Below are 24332 nucleotides of genomic sequence, written 5' to 3'. Positions count from 1 at the left end.
TGTTGGAAAGCTATGATGTGAAACTTGGGCAGTGCATGTATAGATAGTGTACAAATAACCTGTGAGGGGAAAAAAGCTATATTTATCCAATCAGAGAGGATTTGTGATTTGGTGCATGGGGTTTTTATTCCTCCTTATTGCAGTTGTGTCAGGGCACCACCAACAAAGACAAAATGACAGTATTTGACGTCCTTGCAAAGATGATAGAGTCCTAAGACTGGTTCTCACAAAGATAGCAATGCAGGGAAACACACATACACTCACAAACACACAGTGCAATGCTAATAAGGGATGCAGTCAGGTAGTTTTATACCTCCTCTTAAAAGAGATTTAGAGTCAGAGAGACTTAGAGCTACAATAACAGAGTTATCTCTTTTCTCTCTACTTGTCTGTGAGCTTTTATCAGAAAGAAAGAAAAAACACTTTAATGGGAAGAAAAGAAAGGAATAAAAAGACAGAAGGCAGAAAAATCTCTCTCTGATGTTCATTCAGCTGCTTTTGTCAAACCTGAGCTTCTTAACAAGTGCAAAATAACAACTAAACTCATTGAATAGAAAAGATGAAAAAGATACATAACAAAACATAAAAGAAGCAATAAACAACAACAACAACAAAAAAAACAGAATCTTGTGTGGAGCTGTGAAAGGATGCATGTAAGAAACAAAAAAGACAAAACAAACCATTAATAAACAAAGCAGCAGATCCTGTGAGGGAGTTAAACAGAAAAAGTGTTGAGTTTGCATTTCACATTTTCCTGCTTTCAGCAGATCTGCAGATCCTGACAGCAGCCTCCTCGACACAGGGTCAAAGGAAAACAGAGCTAACATACTAATGCCCTCGCTATGCTAATGCTATTCCTCTATGCAGTCTGCAATCATCATTACATTCAATAATAATAAAGTGTTAAATTAAACTCAGCAGTTTTTTATCAATAAATCACAACAAGAACACCATTAATGAAACTGACACTCTACTGTCGACAAGAAGCTTGAGTTCGGGAGAGCCCTGATTGTCCTGCCGGATACTCGATAGGCGGTTGCATCATGTGCGACACTCTCGATGGAGGACACTGTACAACATCTACCAGTCTGAACCAGAGTTCTGGCTGTTCAGAGCTGGCTTGGACCTGGCTTATCGAAGAACAAAGAAAGTGGTTACAGCTATTCAAAACCCCCACTAGGCTGGCCAACATGATTGACGGTGGGCAAGCTGTGACTACTCAGACTGTGTTTATTGAACACCATATGGGAAGATCTTGAAGAAGCTCACGGCTTTGCAACGGGAAATAGATAGATCTGGTGTACAGTGATGGATATTAAGAACAACTGCGAAGTTGATGCAGTTGTCCGCAATCATCTCCCTCACTCATGCGGTTCCAGAACACCACATTTTTATCCCTGATAACGGGACTATGTCTCTCTGACCCTATCCTTCAAGGACACCAGCGTTGGCTGAAGGACTGTTGACTAGGGATGGGTATTGATAAGATTTTAACGATTCCGATTCCATTTTCGATTCTGTTTAACGATTCGATTCTTTATCGATTCTCTTATCAATTCTTATTTTTAAAAAGGAGAACACTAAGGTCGATTGGCTTAGAATTTTGTTTTATATCTTCTCTTTGAACAAGATAGAAATTTAGGAGTAACATGGCCTTACAAACCCAACAGTGAGATCTTAAGAGATCCAGTCTATGGCTCTTCAATGGGGTGTCACAGGGTCCCCGGGGAAAATTGTAAATGTAAAATAATAAAATAAATATTCTTCTGTAAAGTATAACATAAATTATTCTGTAGCAATTACACAAGAATATTCAGTAATGTCCCTGCCTACAATTAAACACATTCACTTACCATCTGCTGTGGCAAATGGCTGCAAGGCTTTTACCACAAACTTAGTCACTGCTCGGTGACATTCGGGCCTGAAAAGAGACGCTACCGGTGGACTGCAGCGACAACTGCCAGCAAGCGCCAGCCAGACTCTGTCTGTCTGTCTCATCATGGTCACCTAAATGCACAGTAATGGCAGGTTTTCTAATAAGGCAGATCGCGCTAACATAATATGCACTGTTAGTTGATTATTTACCTGCCGCATTAACGGGAGAGGACATGCAAATGTTACCGCTGCTGCTGGGTTGAGATTCACGACTCCGGAGCGGAATTAAAAACACGACATTCATTTAAGTTCATCGCGTGTTTTGTGAGCAAATGCTTTTGCACATTCGTAGTGTTTCCTCCCTTAAATGAAATATCTACTTTGCAAGTATTGCAAGTTGCCCTGTTGTCATCCGTTCTGGTAAAGTATAACCAAACTTTTGAGCGTTTGAGCCGCTTAGGCACCGTGTTTCCTGCCAGGTACGCTCCGACGCGCCGCAACGTGGTGACGTCATTCGGGGCGATTGGAATCGATAAGGGAATCGTTTGCAAACTCAACAAGAACCGGTTTTCGATACCCATCCCTACTGTTGACTTTTGCGTAACCGGATGAAACTCTCTCAACTCTCTCAAGTTGAACACAGGATATACACACATACATATGCATGTGCAGTGACACAGATACACAGTCAATCCCCTCCCCCATTCCAAATGCCTCCAGTGCTTGCCCCCCATCCGATGCAGACAGCAGGTCAGCTGGACTGCACAGAGATGCTGCCACCCGATGCTGCTGTCTACACTGGCTTACTCTAACCCTACTCACCCACCCCTGTTGCTTGTCACGTGTTTTCATTGTGTTATGGTGTGAAGATTCATGTGCTGAGGAGTTTTTGTTTTCTGTTCTAATAATGATCCCCCATCAGGAGCTCAGTCTGAGTAGAGTTCTCTTTTTTTCTCCTCCACTCCCCTATTGTGTTCTACATTTCATTGTTTTTCTTTACGCTACCTGTTCTGACCTGTCTTCCCAATGTGATGTTTGTGTAATGTATGTACGGTTGGAAGAGGTCCAATTTCGCTGCAGGCGACTGCAAGTGACAAATAAAGGCTTCATCAAATCAACTCAAGGTGCTTTATAAGGTCTACACCTTTTGTAAGGTGAAGAGCCTACAATATTTATTGCTTAATGAAGCTAAACATTTAAGCAAAGGTCATTGGGAATTCATCCTTCGGAAGAACGAATGGGATCAGGAATCTTCTGATTAGAGCATCTGAGCACTTAATGCTAACGTGTGCACACAGGTTTGCATGTTTGCTATCCAAGTTGGTACACTGGTGCTCTAATATTTGAGCTAAACTGGGCGTAGCCGCTGTGTCATGCATGTGACACATCAAGAACTGTTTAATGGAGTCTATATTTGAACCAGCTTTAGCATTTTGGCTATATTAGCTCTTTGGCGGTTCATGTAGACATATTTGAATAAGAGGAGATGGATGAGTTGCTAAGTTATTATCTAATGCTTGCAAGCATTGGGAAAACATCATCCACAAAAAAGCATTCTGATCAATCTGTCACAGCAAACCAGATAATTTCATCACAAATGCATGGAAAAGGCACCAACACCAGCAGTCCAGTTCAGTGACTCAAAGCAGCAAGGTTAAAATCGGAGAGACAGATAGCAGCGAGGGTTCTCAGTGGTGTCAGTCAAAACTGCTAACTTAAACACCACACTGGACATGTAAAATTCATACAAATATGCTGTGCTTTATTTTAACGATAAACTGAAGGAACTGCAGAGCTGTACTGTTAAAGTAAGTCACAGTATGAACATCCAAAATATGGACCAGAATTGTTAAAACCTTTATATTCTGTAGCACTGAATATCAACATGGCTGCAGAGTCTGGAAATCGCCAAAAGGTACTATTTTCTGACAAAACAGGATTTGCAGAACTATAGCTCGTATCTACTGCAGTTTGAAGTGTGTGTGCTTGTTAATTTATAGTCTTTAACTGACCTCAGCAACCTGGCTACACACACACACACACACACACACACACACACACACACACACACACAGAGTGAGGGAGACACACATAAGCTTGACCCTGTTTGGTCAAATTAAAGTCATAAATTGTGTTTCCATTAATGCCCTATTGACTGGTTTTAGTTTATTCCAGCAGAGAGGAGGTTCAATCCTTCAGCTGCTGTTAAACAGCTCCTGACCTATATGATGGAGAGAAGGAGAGCAAGTGAGGAAGAAGGAATGAAAGGGACCTGTAGGAAGAGGACGGTGAGGTAGGAAGAGGGGAGAGAGTTTTGTGAATATTTATCCTTCAATGACAAAAGACTTTGCCTCCATAAATCACTGTCCTCCAATCACACACACACTGCAGTCTAATTTAGAGTGTGTTATCGGAGCAGCAGACGAGCTGTTGATCCGGCGACCTTTGGCAACGAGAAAAACCCGCCAAGGCTCTCTCTCTCTCTCTCTCATACACACTCACACACACACTCACACACACCAACTTTCTGTCTCTCCTGAGGAAAACACTTTGCTGAGTTGTGATAATGATGCCGTCGAACTCTTTCCAACTATCTTTTCATTCTCCTCGGCTTTGCACCATTTCCATTAAAATGCCTCTTCCTTCATTGTCTGCCTCACCCTTAATTCAAACTTTTCTTCTATGTAGACCCCTTTTTACTTCTTTACTTGCTGCCTTCCTGCCTCTTTCATTCTCCTTTCTTCCTTCTAGATGTGTGTTCCAATTGTTCAGCTTGTCTTTCTTTACCTCCTTTGTTACCATTTCTTTTTCTTCCCACCACTTGTATCCTCTTCTTACTTCCTCTTTTCATTTGAAGTTCCTGTTCAAAAATGACCTACAAACAAACTACAAGCTTTGATGTGTTTAAGTTCAAAGTGCCAGACTGTTGTGTGGGTAGTGAAGCTGGAAGAAAAAGATCACAGATACAAGCATCAGAAATGGGCTTCCTATGAAGTGTGTCCTGGCTCACCCTTAGAGATAGGGTGAGGCTCACTCCTCTGCATTAAAAGGAGCCATTTAAGACCCTTCTGGAGTCTGGCTAAAATGCTTCCTAGGCACTTCCTAGGTGAGGAATCTTGGACATGCCCAACTGGGAGGACACCCTGAGGAAGATCCAAGACACCCTGGAGAGATTATGTCTCTTGGCTTGCTTGGAAACACTTCAGCATCCCACTGGAAGAGCTTGAGGCGGTGGCCAGGAAGAGAGAGGTGAGGGCATCACTGCTCTCCCCGCAGTGCAGAACCCCATCAGAGGAAAAAAAGGAGTTGGATTTTTGGATAAAAATGAAAAAGAAACTGAAGTCACATTCAACTGGTTTTCATCAACACCACCTCTTTATCTTTAAAAGATCTGTGCTGATCAAAATCACCCAAAACATGTGAAAATGGTGTCTGCCTTGCAGAAACAGCAATCAGCAGGGTTAGCTCATATTAAAGCAGTTCAAATCAATATAATCTTCCCTTGGGTCTATTACATGAATCCTTGAAGGGGTCTGTAAAGGAAGCGATGAAGCTGTAGAGAGGTAGCAGTTGAACCTGAAACTTTAAAGCTCTTTTAGGGAGTTATTGCAGCTAATTGTTCAGCTGTCTGACTACAACTTTTTTATTCTAGTTCACTCTCAGCACTCTCAAAGCGTCATTTCCAGTCACAACAGGATGCTGTTTTCAGAGAAAAAGCTCTAAAAAGCTACTTTACTCTACCAGCTCAGCAGCAACCTGCACTCAGACACAGTTAGACTCACTGGTGAACATAGTGGAGCTGAAAGACATCTCACTTTCTTTGGATGGACACAAATGTACCTGCAAATGAACGTTAATGTTACTTTGCAAATGCAGGGTGCGCTAACAAGAATCTGGTTGCTAACAAGTACAATACACCTGCTTCAAAGTGTCATATATCTTGTTTCAGATGCTGTTATTAGAGGCTTATTTCCAGTAAATGCTTCATTTCTGCCACTGCCGGGAGAGGAAGGTGTTGCAGAGAGGCGTAACACAGTCAAAATTGGTACCTTGACTCACATGAGATGTGCTGTCAATGACTCTGCATTGCACAGAAGGGTATTTGATGTGCCAGACCAGCAATCAGAGATGTTTGATAAGTCCAACATTAACAACGGGACATCAAGACAATGGAAATATATGGATATAATTTATGTTTCGACGCAGACTGAAGAGAACAGATGGGCGTAATGCTGTCATCTGTGTTTGAACAAACAAAGTGACAGCCAGCTTGCAGAAAGTAGCAAAGAAGCTAGCAGTTCATTTATATACATATTGCGTGCACTGTAGCTCTTCTCTTTTGCACTGCAAAATATAACACCATCATATTGCACTTTCACAGGATGTATTCAGTGTGAACATTTTTGGAGTGCTGGAGTCATTGCAAGCCCAGTGGGAATGGGTATTTATTTTGCTTTGGTATGTAGGAAGAATAAAAAATGAATGGTTACACCATTATACTGAAAAGGAGTCAGAAAGCAGAAGAAATAAGAAATGGAATTGTTAGGTCTGCGTACTGAGACAGATCTGCCTGATATCAACTGGTTATTTCTCATCTTTCCAACAAGGCCTTTGCTGTCGTACTTGCAGATGTTTCTTTCTTTTGTCCCTTTGCATTTTTGGGGTTTTCCAAGAGTCCATTTCTACATTTCCAGTTACAGTTCCCCACAAAGCAAGGTACCACTGACATTTCCTGCATTATGGGAATATGATTATCAGTCTTGGCTTAAATCTTGGCCCTGCAACAGACTGGCAACCTGCCCAGGATGTGCCCCATAGTAACTGGGATAGGCATGCTGCACCAGGTTCTAATAAGACAAGCATAGAAATGATTCCAATGTCAGAGGCCAGAAACTCTTCAAACAAACCATTCCTCTGCAGGTGATCACTAAGGTGTGGAAGCTTGATTCTGACACTATGTTTTTTTCTTTTTTGCCATCAGTAACTCAAATTGTTTAGGTGGTATGTTGAAATTTCCACTTAATAATTAGTCAACATTTGGAAATACATAACTTGAACTCTTATCCATAGCAAGCTGTTTGACAACTTTGAAATAAGAAGGTTGGAGATTGGCCTGAATTAGCTAACACAACAGGGTCAAGTAAAGGCTTTTTAAGTAATGGTGTAATTAGTGCCAACTTAGAAGCCTGTGGTACACAGCCCATTAATAAAGATAAACTAATTATTGTTAAAACTGGTGCATTAATATGTGTGTGTGTGTGTGGGGGGGGGGGGAAATCAGGGCTGGACTGGTAATCTGGCATACTGGGCATTTTCCAGGTGGACGAACACACTGTTGGGTTGATGGGCCGGCCTTAAGCTCATTGGTTCATTTTCATTACTAAAAATGGGTTGCCCAATCAAATCTCTTAATGTAGCCAGACCCTCCCCTATCTTCACTGTGTGCTCACACAGCTTGTAGAAAAGGTTTAGTGTGGAAGAAGTGGCGAAAAGGTGGAGCTGAAAAGATGAGAGATAACAATAAAAAGAAAGTAAAAAAAGAGGCAGGAAAAATTCTTGAAAGAGTAGTTGTCAAACAGCTAACAGATCATCTGCAGAGGAATGGCTTATTTGAAGAGTTTCAGTCACGTTTCAGAGCTCATCACAGTAAAGCAGGCATGTCCAAAGTCCGGCCCGCGGGCCAATTGCGGCCCGCGGTCCAGTTTTAATTGGCCCGCAAGTAATTTTATAAATTGAATAGAATATGGCCCGCACTCCAACTTTTGCTTGAGTGTATTGCACTTCTTAGTTTTAACACCAGGGGGAGCTGCTGTTGATCAAGGCAGTTGTTCCACCAAAAAGGACAATCACAGAAGAAATTTACTCTCAAGTTACTAAACATGGCAGAACCAAAGAAGCGAAAGATAAAAAGTGAATGCAGAAAATTTCAGACACGGTGGGAGAGTGAATATTTCTTCAAAGAATTCATGGGGAAGTGTATCTGTTTGATCTGCGCTGAAACTGTGGCAGTTATGAAAGAGTATAATTTACGACGTCATTATGAAACCAAACATCAGGCCTATGCATCCTACACTGGTGCTGAGCGAGAGCAGAAATTAAAGCAAATGCTAGCTCTCCTGCGGGGTCAGCAACAGTATTTTTTTTTCGTGCTCAAATTGTCCAGGAAAGGGCTCCAATAGCAGCTATGAGGTCGCCCAACTCATCGCAAGACACGGCAAGCCTTTTTCAGATGGAGACCTCATAAAACACTGCCTCGTTAAAGTCACCGAAATAATGCGCCCGGAAAAAGTGCAGGACTTCAACAACGTCAGACTCGTCAGCCAACATTAAACTGCAACTGTGTGATAAAGCTGTGCTTTTGATTTTTACTCCATCGCATGTGATGAGAGCACCGATGCCACAGACGCCGCACAGCTGCTAATTTCTTTGCGGGGAGTGGACGAGAGCACGAGCACTTTAGGTGAGTAAAAATATCTTCCACAGTACCCGTGTGTTAATGTGCAGGTACACATGCTTCAAATATCAATAATGCGCATCAATTCTGTCACTACCCTGCTTTTGCGCACCGCTTTCTTATATGCGTTTTTCTTGTTAACACACAGAGTAAACACCGCTGTGCACAGCGCACGCACACGCAAGTCAGCTGATCTCATCTGATGCAGATTTGCTCCTTGGTCAAGTGACATTTGTCCGGATTTTTGCCACGATCAGCACCGCAGCTGGATGGCCCGATTTACATACCCAGCGCAGCTGATACTCACCAGAATAATTGACTAAAATTATATGCACTCCTGTTATTAAGTCCAGTTCAGTCTGTTAATGTTGATAACCGTTTCAAACGAACGTTAATAGGTGTGTTGCTAAGCTAATAACTTAAATAACAAACTTGAAATGTACCCGTCCCATTTTCCCCTTTATTGTTTTTTCTCTGTGCTGTAAATATTCCCTCTAAGAAGAAATCTGAGGCTGCTGTTCTGAGAATGAGCTACCAAAGCTTTTTCTGAATAAATCAATAAAGATCCATTTATGGAAAGCTGTGATGAAGGCAGTTTTGTCTTTAATTATATTCAACAATATAACACATTTGACCACTTTTAAATGATTTTTAATACAGTAAAGTTAAGGTTATATACCTAATTTCTAGTAAGTGGCCCAGCCCCTCCTATATTTTTATGTATGTGGCCCTCAGCGAAAAAAGTTTGGACACCCCTGCAGTAAAGAAACAGCTTTAGTGAAGGTTGCAAATTAACTTCTTATGGCTTCTGACAGTGGACTCATCTCTGTGTTTGTCCTGCTAGACCTCAGTGTAACATTGATACTGTTCACCATAATATTCTATTAGAGTGATTAGAGCAAACTGTAGGTATTACAGATATGGCGGTGCAGCGGTTTGTATCATATCTATCTAATAGACTCCAATTTGTTCATGTAAATGGAGAGTCACACTCTAAGGTTAATTATGGAGTTCCACAGGGTTCAGTGCTAGGACTAAGTCTGTTTACTTTATACATGCTTCCCTTAGACAGTATCATTAGAAGGTATAGCATACATTTTCACTGCTATGCAGTTTACACACAATATTAGATAGCTTAGTTAAATAACACATGCCAATTTGTTAAACTGCAGGAATGTCTTTAAGACATAAAGACCTGGATGGCCTCTAATTTTCTGTTTCTAAATTTAGATAAAACTGAGGTTATTGTACTCGGCTCTGGAAATTTTAGAAATATTTTAGAATTTTAGAAATATGTTATCTAACCAGATTCTTACTCTTGCTGCTTAATATCCATTCGCTTACGAACAAAGGACAGCTCATCCAGGATCTCCTAACAGACCGTAAGTTTGACTTTTTCTGCTTGACTGAGACATGGCAACAGCCCAGTGACTTTTCGCAACTCAACGACTCCACCCCCCCGGGGTTTGTTTACACCTGCCAACCTCATGAGTCCGGCCGTGGTGGCGGCCTCGCGGTAATTTATTGCGAGAACTGGAAAGTCTCGTCTGTCCCTACCTACAGCTCCTTTGAATCTGTTGTTTATCAACTTTCAGGACCTGCTCCAACTGTCATAGCTGTCATCTACCGCCCCCCAAAATTTAATTCTGTTTTTATAAGTGACTTTGCTGATCTGCTGACCAACCTAGCTACTGTTTCCCCTAATATAATATTGCTGGGTGACTTCAACGTCCATGTGGATAACTGCGATCACCCTCTTACCAAAGACCTTTTATCCTGCTTTGATAGCTTCAGCCTTAAACAATACATAAACTTCCCTACCCACACTGAGGGCCATACTTTGGCCCTAGTCTGTTGTTCTGGACTTACCCCCTCCAATTGCACAGCTGACGAGCTGCCAATCTCGGATCATCTACTTCTCTCCTTTAATGTTCACATGACTTTCTCCATAATTAACAATCCTCGTATTATTTCTTTCCGGAATATCAAGAATATAAATCTTGATATCCTTTCTTCTGCTCTCTCTAGCTGCTTGTCTCTTAACAATCTGTCTATTCAAGATGATCTAGTATTTTATTATAATCATAGCCTCAGTAGTATTTTGAATTCTCTTGCTCCACAAAAAACCAGAACTGTATTCTTCTCTCACTCTGCACCCTGGTACACACCTGAACTCCGACTATTGAAAGCTAAAGGCCGACGACTTGAACGTCTTTACAAGAAAACTGGCCTTACTATTCATAAGGATATATTTAATAATCATGTTCTGTTTTATCAGGAATGTATCAGTCAAACCAAATCTGCCTATTATTCTACCATTATCTGTTCAAGTGAGAACTCCACCAAGACCATATTCTCATTATTCAACTCCTTTTACAGGCCACCTGATTCTCTGCCCGCTCATCTCTACTCATCTAACTTCTGTGACTCTCTAATGCTATTCTTCTCTGAAAAAATTCATAAAATACATCTAGACTTGGTCCCTAATGCTCAATGTAGCTCCTCCATCTTAATTCCACCCCCTTCTCACTTCCTTTCTGTTTTTCAACTTCCGTCTTTAACTGATATTGCTGATCTCATGCACAAATCAAAGCCTTCTACCTGCCAGCTTGATCCTATCCCCACTGTCCTTGTCAAAGCCTGTCTACCCCCTCTCCTTCCCCTCATATCTGCTATTATTCACTCTTCACTCACCACTGGAACTGTTCCTGATTCTTTCAAAGTTGCCACCATCACCCCAATCCTGAACAGGTCTAGATCCCAAAAACTTTAACAATTTTCTCCAACCTACCATTCCTCTCAAAAATTCTTGAAAAAATAGTTGCTTCACAAGTCCATCTACAACTAACTGATAATAACCTTGACGAACAGTTCTCTGCATAGCACCGAAACTGCTCTTATAAAAATAACAAACGATCTTCTTATGGCAGCTGATTCTGGTCTCCTCTCCATCCTTATTCTCCTTGATCTGAGTGTAGCCTTTGACACCATCTCTCATCCCATTCTCCTTAGCAGATTAGCTTCTATTGGCCTCTCTCATACTCCATTAGCCTGGTTTAAATCATACCTGTCTGACCGCACTCAGTTCATTCAATTAAAATCCTTCACTTCTCAGCCTTCTCCTCTATCTACTGGGGTGCCCCAGGGATCTGTCCTCGGGCCCCTCCTTTTCATCATTTACCTTCTTCCACTCGGACACATTTTTCGTAAATATAACATTCAGTTCCACTGCTATGCCGATGACACCCAGCTTTACCTCTCTACCAAACCCGATTCTACTCTTCCTCCACCCTCCCTCACCCTCTGCTTAGTTGAACTCAATTCCTGGTTCTCCTCCAACTTCCTTAAACTCAACAGCAACAAATCAGAACTTCTCCTGGTCGGCACTAAACTATCGCTATCCAGAATTAACGATTTTTCTCTCACTATCAATAATTGGTTGCTTCCTATCTCTCCCTCTGTGAAAAGCATGGGTGTCATTCTCGACAGCACATTATCCTTTAATTCACATATCAATAATGTCACATGTGCAGCATAATTTCAACTCCGTAACATCAATCGCCTCCGCCCCTTCCTCACTCCTCATGCCACTGCCATTCTCATCCATAATCTTGTTATCTCTCGAATTGATTACTGTAATTCACTATTATTTGGCCTTACACAAAAATCCATTAACAAGCTCCAACGTGTCCAGAACTCTGCTGCCCGTATTATTACTAGGTCTTCCTCTACCCACCACATCTCCCCAATCCTGAAGCAGCTTCACTGGCTCCCGGTTAAATTTCGCATTCATTTTAAAATAATCCTTTATACATTTAAGGCTATTCATTCTCTCTCTCCACCATACATTTCTGATTTAGTACAGATGAACTTCCCATCCCGGTGCCTCAGATCTTCATCTTCTCTTTCTCTCTCTCTGTTCCTTCCGCTCATCTGATTACAATGGGGGGCAGGGCTTTTAGTTGCTCTGCCCCTCAACTTTGGAATTCCTCAGAAAAATACTTCATTCCCTCTTTTTAAGTCCACCCTCAAAACTCACCTGTTTAAAATTGCTTATGTCTAAACCTCTGCATCCTTTTAACTTTTATCTGTTACTCTTATTATTGTGTATATTGTGTATTTGTTGTACAGTGTCCTTGGGTGCTCTGAAAGGCGCTATTTTTAAATAAATTGTATTATTATTATTATTATTATTATTATTATTATTATTTTTGACCAGGGTATGTCCTTCAATGCACATATTAAACAAATACGTAAGACTGCTTTCTTCCATTTGCGCAGTATCTCTAAAATTAGAAAAATCCTGTCTCAGAATTATGCTGAAAAACTAGTTCATGCATTTATTACTTCTAGGCTAGAAGTAACTACTCTAATTCATTAGAGTACTACTTTAATTCATCTAATTCATTATTATCAGGATGTCCTAAAAACTCCCTGAAAAGCCTTCAATTAATCCAAAAATGCTGCAGCAAGAGTACTGACAGGGACTAGAAAGAGAGAGCATATTTCTCTTATATTGGCTCCCTGTCAAATCCAGAATTGAATTCAAAATCCTGCTCCTCACATACAAGGTCTTAAATAATCAGGCCCCATCTTATCTTAATGATCTTATAGTACCATATCACCGCATTAGAGCACTTCGGCCTCAGGTATACTTTATTTATTTATTTAAAAGTAGAATGGCAGGGAGAGCCTTCAGTTTTCAGGCCCCTCTTCTGTGGAACCAGCTTCTAGTTTGGATTCGGGAGACAGACACTATCTCTACTTTCAAGATTAGGCTTAAAACTTTCCTTTTTGCTAAAGCATATAGTTAGGACTGGATCAGGTGACCCTGAATCCTCTCTTAATTATGCTGCAATAGGTGTAGGCTGCTGGGGGACTCCCCTGATGAGTATTTCTTCTTTAGTCACCTTTCTCATGTGTAATTAGACCTCTCTCTGCACTGCCCTCTGCACTAAATCATACTTGTTATTAATCTCTGGCTTTCTTCTGCAGCATGTGTTTTCTCCTGTCTTCCTTCTCACACCCCAAATGGTCGCGTCAGATGGACACCACTCCCTGAGCCTGGTTCTGCTGGAGGTTTCTTCCTGTTAAAAGGGAGTTTTTCCTTCCCACTGTCGCCAAAGTGCTTGTTCATAGGGGATCATATGATTGTTGGGTTTTTCTCTGTATGTATTATTGTAGGATCTACCTTACAGTATAAAGCGCCTTAAGGTGACTGTTTTTGTGATTCAGTGCTGTATAAGTAAATTCAACTTAACTGAATTGAAATTGCCTAATTAACTGACATGTTAGCTGCCGGGCTGCTGCACTGTGAACAGTAGCACCAGGAACAACCACATAACCAGGCCTTAAAGTCAAAGGAGGCTGCTGCTGTTAACATCAAGTAAGGAGAAGTGAGGAAGAGATAAAGAAGGTGAAATGATAGTGGTAAGAAAATAGATGTAGGATCATAATTAGGAAGAGAGAGATTCAAGGATTCAGCTAAAATGAATGGCTACTTTGACCATGAAGCATTGCATTGCACTGGCTGGAATATTACCAATGCCAGCAAAGAATACAAAGATTGTGCCTGATTCAAAATGCTGCTGCCAGGCTTTAAGCAACCACATTGTTCCAATCGTTGCAGGTCTTCAGTCTACCTGTGAGTCTCAGAATTGACTTTAAGATTTTATTTCCTGGCTTCTGTTTACGTCTGAGATCTGCTGACTCTGAGCTGCTGAAGATCCTGTAGAAAAGGCCTCGGTAATGCTCTTACATGTAGATATCTCAAATAGGCTAACTCATCTAGATTATAATTTCATACAGCTACATTTTTAGAATGTAGAATGTAAAAAAACCCATACACGTCACCTTTTTCCCCCCAACACCACTATTAGCTTTAGCTCTGAGAAGTCTGTGTTTTTAACCTTACATGACCGAAATAGCTGCCATCTTCCTTGTTCTTTCATGTGTTTACTACATAGCGTCACAAATACATGAAGACATCTACATAAAAAAACCACTTGCAGTGCCTTTTATTAGGAACAATTTTGAGCTAAGTGTAAATAATGTTGTCACATACATGTTGTTGTTGGTGCGTGAATAAATTACTATAAAAACTCAAAAACAACTGTGAAAGAAACGAAACAGCAAAATTCAATTTCAAGTCTCCGGTCTTGAAAATAACAGCAGCCTCAACTTTACTTCTTCCTCTTGGCAAGAAGTTTTCATTCTACTTTGAAAAATGAGATATGAAGGGAGCAGCGGCGGTTTGTTGGAGGTATTTCCTCTTTCCTTTGAGTTTTGTACAGTAAAAATTGCAACAGGATCATTCCATATCGATCACCATCTCCTCTCTTCCCCTTATTTCTCCATCTTTCTCTTGGTGTTTCATCATGTCGACTTTGACGGAGACAGTAAGAAGACTGAACTGGATTTTAGATGACTGAACAGAAGACTGATGGAAAAGTTATTTAACACAAGATAAATAAGGTACTTTTACCTTTGTGATACATAATGAGTCGTATAATTTTTCACAAAATGGCTCATGGCCTGGTTCCCCCTGGTGTTTTAATGATCCAGCTCCCTATAGATCCTGTGCTGAAACTGAACCAACAGCGAGGAGCCTCATTGATCACGGAGCTACGAGCCAGCAGCCCACTGAATTAACATATTCATTTCGGCTGGCATTTAGCTGGAGAGAGACAGATGGAGGGAGGGAGAGTGGACGGAGGGAGGGAGAACAGTTTTGAGTGAAAGTGATGGAGAAAGCAGTTGGAGAGCGTGTAGAGAGAAAGACAAGCAAGAAGTTTAATATTTCAGTGAAATTACATTTAATACAGCAGTGGAATTAAACGTTAAGAAGAACGACACATTAAAACATTTTCATCTGCTGTCGTCCGTCTCTCTCTGCACGGCTGAAACTGTAAAACCTTCAGCACTAATTCTACTACACGACTGTCAACACATAAAATTACACTGTTAAAAACTGCTGCCCCAGCACATCCATCACAGGAGCTGCTACAGCTGCAAAAACAGAGGTCTGTTTTATTCATTGTATGGAAGAAAGATCTGTTATTCACTCTGAGCACTAGTTTTAACCACAGAGTGTTGATAGAGGTGCCTTCCTTATGTGAAAAGTGAAGCCAAAACAGTGTATTAGCAAGCAGAGAGCAACTCATTCACATATCTGTGTATCTGTACATACAAGTGTATTATCCTTTGTTTTTACCTGCTCAACTCGAATCGACTCGTCTCAGTTTCGGTCATTTTCCATTACGACTGGGTAACACCTCAATGTGCGTGGGGTCATTATAGGAACGCATCCAAAAGAAAATAACAACAGTATTTTCATGAAGACTTGTTAGTTTGACATCTTCTTTAACACATCGTGATGTTTATTTTGTTGATAATGTTCCCATTTATGGTGAAATAGATCCGATTAAAGGGCTATGATCTGCCCGCCTTAAATCATGGTATGATTTAGGCAAACAATACGTGTCTTGCCTTTGAACAATTCATGTCATACGATCCCCCAGTGCCCTCTGTTTTCATACCACAGTAAAGGAAGCTGTAGGTTTATTATATATGTTTTTTATCTGTAACCCATAGGCTATCATCCTTCCCAATTCAAAATGTGGATTTTACATTGTAGTTATATCTTAAACATTAAGCCTCTGGACCCCCACCTGTGGTGATATTTAATGAAAAAATGATCTCTGGATAAATGGAGTGAGATGAGGTGACAGAGGGATGGATACAGTCTCATCACGCTCCCTTCCAGGTTTTACCTCAAGCAAAGAAAAACAGAAAAAAGAACAGTCAATTGATGCTTATATTCACTCACTGCTGAAAACAAAGAACATTTTTAATTGCTAACAAATGACCTCTGAGAATGAATCGGCAGTATATTGTTTTGTCCATCAGTGAGCAATAAAAAGCTTGAATCCTTTGAGGATTCAAAGTTAATAAAGTTCAAAGGTCTACAAAAAAACCCAATAACTACTGAAGAAGTTGTTTTTTTCCCTTTAAACACAACTCTGAATAAACAGCTAAAAAATGGATGGAAGTTTTAACTGAAGCAATGTTTCTGTTAGGAAGACACTGTTAATGAATCAGTATCGATAAGATCGTATAAACTCCTGATTGGATGAATTTTACCCACAGGGATCAAGGAGAGACTTAGTTAGGCTCACTCCCTTTGTCACCAACATTAATCAGTTTTGTTTAAGGAGACTTTTAAGAAGGTTACTTTCACCTACAAGGTAATTAATAAACACCCACAGTGCTTACTCTTTCGTCTTCATAGCAACCACTCTGCAGGCAGCAGGTTTCTGGTATTGATTGTGTGTGCTTGTTAAGAGATATTTCTGTACAGTGACTCAATCTTCTGAAAATCATGAAACAACTTCCATGAATATCATTGATCTGACCGTAGCTGCATTGTTATTAATCTTTTCCAACCTTTTTTTCCAACAGGAAAGCTGTAATATTAAATTGTATACTTAATAACTATTGGAGTCCTAGCTGAGGTAAAGCCAGGCAATTACTAGATGGATTAGTTCTAGAATAATCCAGTTAGTTGTAGAATACGTTCTAGAATACAGAATAAAATAGAGTCACACCAAAATGTGCATTGGAAGAAAAGAAGTACATAACATGATACAGATCCAACAGTAGAAGAAATAGCTGTTTGAGCTATAGAGGATTACTACCAACCTGACCTGAAATGTTTGAAATGTCATTCCTGGGATCTGTTAGAGCCACTCGTCCAGCTTTGGGGGTCACTGCACCGAGTGCTCTGATTACCACAGGCCCACGTGAAAAGTGAATTGCAATAATCAAGATGGGAGAAAATGAAAGTGTGCACTAAAAGTTCAAGATGACTGAATATTTACATGTACAAAGCACCCACTGCACACCTCTCATCCATTTGAACGAAATCTGGTGGCTAAAGACATACATTTGACATTATGCCTGCATTTCTTCTTACAATCTTCAGATTATAAAAAATACTTACCTCAATAAAAACTTTGCTATATTGTGAATCCCTGAGTGTGAAAATTTGAACGGCTGCTTAGAGTTTAGGAGTGTGAAAAGTATTCAGATTCACTGATCTGTTTACTCAGCCTGGACTTCCTGAATTGTATTTTATGTCTCACTGGTACCAAAAGCACAGCGGCTCCACCAACGCAGCATTGTTTTAATGCTGGCTTGATTTGGGTATGAACGCTGGCTTACTGGAGGATTTTGTAAATGCAGCACTGCACTGAGAGCTCATTTTCAGGAACTGCAGGGACCTCCTTCTTGCTGAGAGCAATGAGTACATATTATTTGAAGTGTGCCAGGAACTCAGCACAGTTTTAGGCTCATTTTTTTTCTGAACCATTCATCAGAAGTCAAACTACTTCTTTCTCACCTCTCCAGTAGTTCTTATTTCAGACTACTGTTTTTACCTGCAGCCACTACTGACAGGATATTACAAAAAAAAAGTTTTCCTGTGCTTTTTCGGTTCTTCCATATTGATGGAAAGTTTCCTGGTGGTTCTTATTCTAAATTCCAGGGAGTATTTATTTTAAAGTTTGAAACTTTTAAATTTAAGCAGTTTTGGAGAGTCCGTTGTGCAACTTTGAGCAAATACAAAAGCAGAAAAAAAGTGAGATTTCAAAAGCGAAACTGAAAGGAAATAGATGATCTGCTGCCTCTGATCCAACATGGCTGTTTTCAAACTTTATCTGGCATCCCTCACTTTAAAGGGAAAAAAAATAAAAAGGTTTTTAAGTTTTAAGTTTAAGCTCAGACTCCACGCCTCATAATTTTTTATTAACTAAACAAAAATCTTAATAACTTTCACTTCATTTTTTTTGGGGGGGGGGCACCTCACAGAACCATTGAGCATGAACACAGTGCATTACATGCATCACTGTTAACGTCATCAAAGTACTGCTGTTTAATTTCTTGAAGCCTTTACAAACTTACATGAAACACCTCATATTTACTAGAATAACAAAGTAATTTCTCAACTTCAGCTCTACATTGAGTCAAGATCCAGTTTCAACTTAAGAATTTAATTTGGGTCATTAGAAGATTCAAACATCTGTTTTATCAAGTGTCATCTGTTGAGCACTCCTTACCTTTAAAATTCCTCACCCTCTCTTTTTCTCTTTCTTTCTCTATCTGAAGTGAATGAATTAATGAATTGAGTGAATTTACCACACACTGATGGGGTTTCGCCTTTGTATCTGTAGCTTGCAAATAGATTGTGATCCAAACTCCATGGAAACAATCTGTGTGTTTATATTTCCAGATTCATGAGAAAAATTGCATCTGGAATAACCTGAAATACTCTGGCTTTGCAGCGATAGCTAGATTGCTATATGCTGTTTTTATTTATTTATCTTGTATAATGTGTTGGTGGTATGAACTGCTATTTAAAACAATGTGATCTTATTTTGGTAAACTATTGTACCAAGCAGAGGAAAGTAGATGATTAAAGTAAGGATGCTTCAGGAAGTGGCTGCTTTCCGTTTGCGTCACATCAACCGCTGGCTCGGCCAAAACACTCACATTCAGGCATCAAACGGGACTTCACAAAGCACGGGTTCACATTATGTTTGACAGTAATAAACTGCAAATATATAACTCTGCACAGTGAGATAGGAATAAGGAGAACACAGTATTTGAGTGGTGGGACACTTCACTCCCTGCTCCTATGACCTGCAAAGAATACGTGGATAGATTAGCGTGAACAGCACAACTGGCAGATTCACACATATTCTTAAAAAATGTCTCTCAAGATAAAGGTGCAAACAGCAAGATGTTGGTTCTGCTCACGCCCACCTGCAGCAATTTGTTTCACACCTGCTGCTCCTTCTCCTGCTGGATGTCAGTTTAGAGAAATGAGTGTTGAAGTGAGAAATCTTAAAGGCGGAAGGTTCTCCCTTATCAACGTTCAACTTTTTATTCTGTCTATGGAGATTTTTTATTTTATTTTTGGGTTTCAAATTTAATGTTTTAACAGTTTTTTTTTCTCAAAATAAGAAAAAACAAAAATTAGACTGTTTAAAAGAACTTCTGACATGTTGTGTTTGGCTAACAGCCCAGAAATGCTTAATGTGAAAGCCCCCCGAAAAAGGACAGAAATAAAAAATATATTAAAAAAGATCAGCAGTGAGAAACCAAGAGACTGATTCAATTACACCTAACCTCTTGTCTCTGAGGGTTGTCACGGTAACAAGGCCACCTGGTCATGAAAATTGCAGGCTAAACATGGATTCGTAACCCACACACACACACACAAACACACACACACACACACAGGCTTGGCACACACAAACACTCCCACTCAGGCTCCTGTGAACAAAAGCTCAGAGGGAAGCAGCTGAGATGAAGCTTTCATGATTCCTGTGGGGGAAATAAATTGTAGTCTTTTTTGTGAGTGATATCCACACACACTCAGAGACACACACACACACACACACACACACACACAAAGCTATAACATATAACAAATACACACAGCGACATAAACACACACTCGTAGAATCCCAAACAGAACAGATCCTGTGGGTTTTTATTAGTAGAGTATTGAAGGCTGAAGAGGCTGAAGGCTGATACACCCCTCCATTGAATGGGGTGTGTCTGTGCACTCTTCTAAAACCACCTTTGTGACAAGTTTTAGTTTTAAACCCTAATAGTGGGGATATTTTGGCCATTTCCCACTTTTTGGGGGGGCTTGTTTTCTGCATGGATTAGAATGAGAGCCTGTCGCTCCCATGCTACGAGACTACTACAATATAGCAACTCAGTCTTTCAAAGTTATTTGAATTCATGAAATTCACACATAGGGAGTAACCAGTACTTTTTAAGGTGGCTGAAAACCCCAAATCTTAACCGTGCCAGGTGTTCTCTGCTTGGAGAGGCATCATGCTTCAGCATCACTTTTAAGTTTTTTAAGTTTAGCCTGCGAGTCCATAGCCTGAACATTGTTTTAGTGCCTAAACCTAACCAAACCGCAACTTGTTTACTTGTCAAAGATTTTTGTCGGTTTTTGTTCTAATCTCAAATCACAAAATGATGCTGCTGATGATGAAGGGAGTACTGGTGCATTTTTCAATGCACCAGTACTCCCTGCACCGGTAATTACATAAAATATGATGGTTCCTAAGTTGGGAGAGAAACAGTGTTGTTTGCGTAAATGGAGGTTCTTCTTTCCATTCAACATCTGACTAGGATTCAGTGACTGCTATGCACTCTGATGTCTCTAGTGGCAAAGATGCAACATAAGGAAATTTGCATTATTCATTAGGTAGTTGTCTGATTTAGAATCACAGGAGCAATGGTTGTGAATATTGCAAGTTTTTTATGTAAATAGCTTTTGATGCAGCCTGAAGCCAAAACAGAGGGGAATCTGTGCTGTTAGGAAGCTGGATCTAGAGAAATCTAAACAAAAAAGATCACAGCCATGTTAGAAAAAAATAAATAAATATATTTTTAAAAAAATGAGTCATAGTGAAAGCACTGTGTTGACCAGTGTCCTCAGAAAGTTGAAAGCCTTTGCATGCATAAAAATCATTTGTTTGACACCACTCATTGGATTGAGCAATACTCAGAAAATGAGAAAGTCTAAGGAACTATGTGAAGATCTAAGGAGTATTTACACAAGTTGACAAGGTCTCTTGGGAGTCACGCAGATTTCAAGATTGCCAGTTCAAACAACTAAATGCAATTACAAGTTATTAAAATGTGTCACTTTACCAAGGTGTGGAAGAAGACCCAAACTGTCACCCTCAGATAAGAAGAAACTAGTTAGGGTGTTTTTTAACAACCTAGAGCCACCAAGGCTCAGGCCTGCTATGATCTGGAAACTGCTGGAACAGTACCATTACTATCCATAGTGAAAAGAGTTTTAGATCATCATGGACTGAGAGGGAACTGACCAAGAAAGAAGCCCATGCCCCAAAATCAACACCTTTGAGCTTGACTGAAGTTTGTAGCTGCTCACATGGAAAAGCTTTCTGGAGAAATATTTTACAGTCAGACAACAAAAAGTCTGACTTATTTGGCCACAATGACAAGGGGTATATTTGGAATATTACCTAATAATATATTAGGTATATTACCTTTGAAGTAAAGGTAAGGCTTTCAAACCTAAGAACACTGTATCAACTGTTGACCATGGTGGAGGTAGTATTATGTTCTGAGCTGTTTTTTTCTACACAGTGGATGGAATATAGAAAGAGGAGGACACTTCCAGATTCTTCACCTCAAATCAGGAACTAGATGGGTGAAAATTAGATACACTTGGTGTTCCAACCAGAAAATTATTCAAAACACATTAAAACTGTTTTTGGAATGGATAAAAGGGCTGACAGTAAGCTTCCTTTTCAAAGCTCCCAGTTCAACGTACTGAAAATTTGTTGATTTTCTTCATAAGTCAGGTCGATGCCAAGAAGCCATCCAACTAAAATTAACTCTACCAATGCTACTAAGAGGTGGTCAGATATCCAGCCAGAATTTTGCCAGAAGCTTGTTGATGAATACCAAAAATGTGTGGCTTAGCTTCAACTTGCTAAGGGACATTTAATCAAATATTAATGGGGATTTGTGTATATATTTGAGCCTGTATTGTCATGGTCAAGGTGAGTGGCTGTATTTTTCCATAGAGTTGGAGTTTCCACATCTGGGCGGTGTTGGTGTTAGGCTGCCAAGTTCTCGTGTGTTTTTCATAGTTATTGTTCTCGCTTATCTTGTGTCTTCTTTGTGTTCTAGTAATACTCCTGGTCATCTCATTCACCTCTTAACAATACTCACATTCATTAGGACGCTGGTCTTCTTGGCAACTTCACAGGCATGGTTTATCTTTAAAAAGTAATTAAAAATATATGTTGTACCAACGTTCCACCCTGGAAAGAAGCTTAAAGAAATCATTAAAAGCCCCAAATTACCGTGACATTCTGCTTTGATGGTAACTTGAGACCTCATCTGTAGATTTCTCTTCCCATTAAGAATGATCCAAAACAGATATGTCTTGTCAGAACTGTAACCCACCTGTAGCAACAACGCTATGGATCTGCCGATACCACTGGAACCTGAATTTATAACCTAATGTGGTGCATCCATACTGTTGCTATGGCTACCCACAGTTTAATAAACGCTTAGTGCTGATTTAGAAGCGTGGTTGAACTTCTGACCAGACCCTCCTGGGGGTCTCCACATCTTGATTTACCAGACAGTGAAATTCAGTGATATTACACCCTACATCCACCTGCTCCTGCATTTTACCGTCTGCCTGTAAGCTCTGATATCCATCAACTCCATTGCCATGTGGACAGAAAAAGGAAATCCAGACACAGATTATTACCTTTTCCTCAAAGAAGGCAGGAAAAAAATGCTGGTCAAAGTTATCAGTTTGTTCGTTTTCTCATGCCAAAAAAAGAGACGGTCTTAGTTGTTAAACTCTCCTCAGACTGTAAACAAAGGCTCTGACTGGTTGATTGACAGTCCTCATTCATCTCTGTAATGCTATTACACTACTGCCATTTAAAAAAATTACTTTGCCTTAATCTTTTTGAGTGTGTGTTGTAGCTTCCTAAAGCAGAGCTCGCCTTGAGGTATTAACCAAGTCAGGCCTCATTACACGCACACACACACACACACACGCTCACACACCTTTCCCCCCTCTCTCCTTTCTTTCACCTCTGATTCAATTTTTCATTTCGTCTTTCTCTCAACCATGAAATCCGTTCAGTCTTTGATTTTCAGTGTGTACAGTGAAAGTGAACACACCCCTTGAGATGGCAGTTTATTCGTATGGAAAACAGTTCTAAAGACTTTTATTATTTTCACTAAAGTGGTTTACATATTATATGTAAATGTGAAAAACAAACAAGGGGAACCACTGGAACAACCATGAGACTTCAGATAACTGACTGAGGACAAACAAACACAACAGCATCGCCCACTCAGCATAGCCCACAGTGCGTGTCAAAAACAGTGTCCTCGGTTTAACAATAAAAGATTTATTGCACACAGAAAAATCAAACCCGAGTGCAAAACAATGTTGAAAAGTAAAGCACAGTAATCCTGCTTTCAACACAAAAGGGAAAAGCCCTGTCATGTCTCAGCATGCGCATAGGAAGTTGGTTTCTGTCATCCTCAGCAGGTTTTAACTTTAATGCAGAGACCAAGAAAACATCCGAAATGTCTCAAATCAACATACAGTTACACACACAGCACTTGAGTGGCTGCAACTACATCTGCAGCAAAGGGGGGCAGTTGGTGATGTGTTCCAAATTTAGGTGCAATGATCACTGAAAAGAACCTTGCCTTGGTGTCATTAGCTCTAAGGAAAATTGTAAAGGATTTATGTCCCTGTAAGTTCATACATAAAATGTATACTCAATAGGTCTGTTTATTAGATCTCAGTTAAACTTCCCTTTCCATCAGAATAAAGAAGTTTAACTACGCATTAACTACCTTTTGTTACTTGATTATTTTGGTGTAGAATGTATAGGCATGGGGGAAGTCTTTATCAGTTGTAAAACGTCTGAAAATACTGTTTAAAAGTCCAAAGTAAAATCCAAAGTTTAAGCCCTCCTTTACATTTTTCAATAACTGGAGTCTTTGCTGGGCTGATTCTTGTGTTTGACAACCCGTTCTAGACTTTAAGGTGCCACATCACGATTCAGGTCTGTTTCGCCAAATAAAAAAGAAATTAGGAAAATATTTTCACTGTTAGATAAACAATTTCCTCAGTTATTTTAGTTAATTGGAAAATATCGCTGTATATTAGCACCACAGTGGCCACTGATGAAGATAGAAGAAGCTTTGAGTTATTTGTGAGAGTAAAAATAGCCAAGACTTTTGCTGGACAAGAATTTGCAGATGCTCTTTTTTTGAAGTTTATGCATCAAAAACTGTTTAATAAAGTACATTGGACTGGCTGTGGCTCAGGTGGTAGAGCAGATCAGCTACTGACTGGAAGGCTGGTGGTTCAATCCTTGGCTTCCCCTGTCTGCAT

The sequence above is a fragment of the Oreochromis niloticus genome, linkage group LG17 (assembly GCF_001858045.2).
Source record: "Oreochromis niloticus isolate F11D_XX linkage group LG17, O_niloticus_UMD_NMBU, whole genome shotgun sequence".
Classification (NCBI taxonomy): Eukaryota; Metazoa; Chordata; class Actinopteri; order Cichliformes; family Cichlidae; genus Oreochromis; species Oreochromis niloticus.
The sequence above is the reverse complement of the archived record's forward strand: the minus strand, read 5'-3'. Positions refer to the sequence as shown.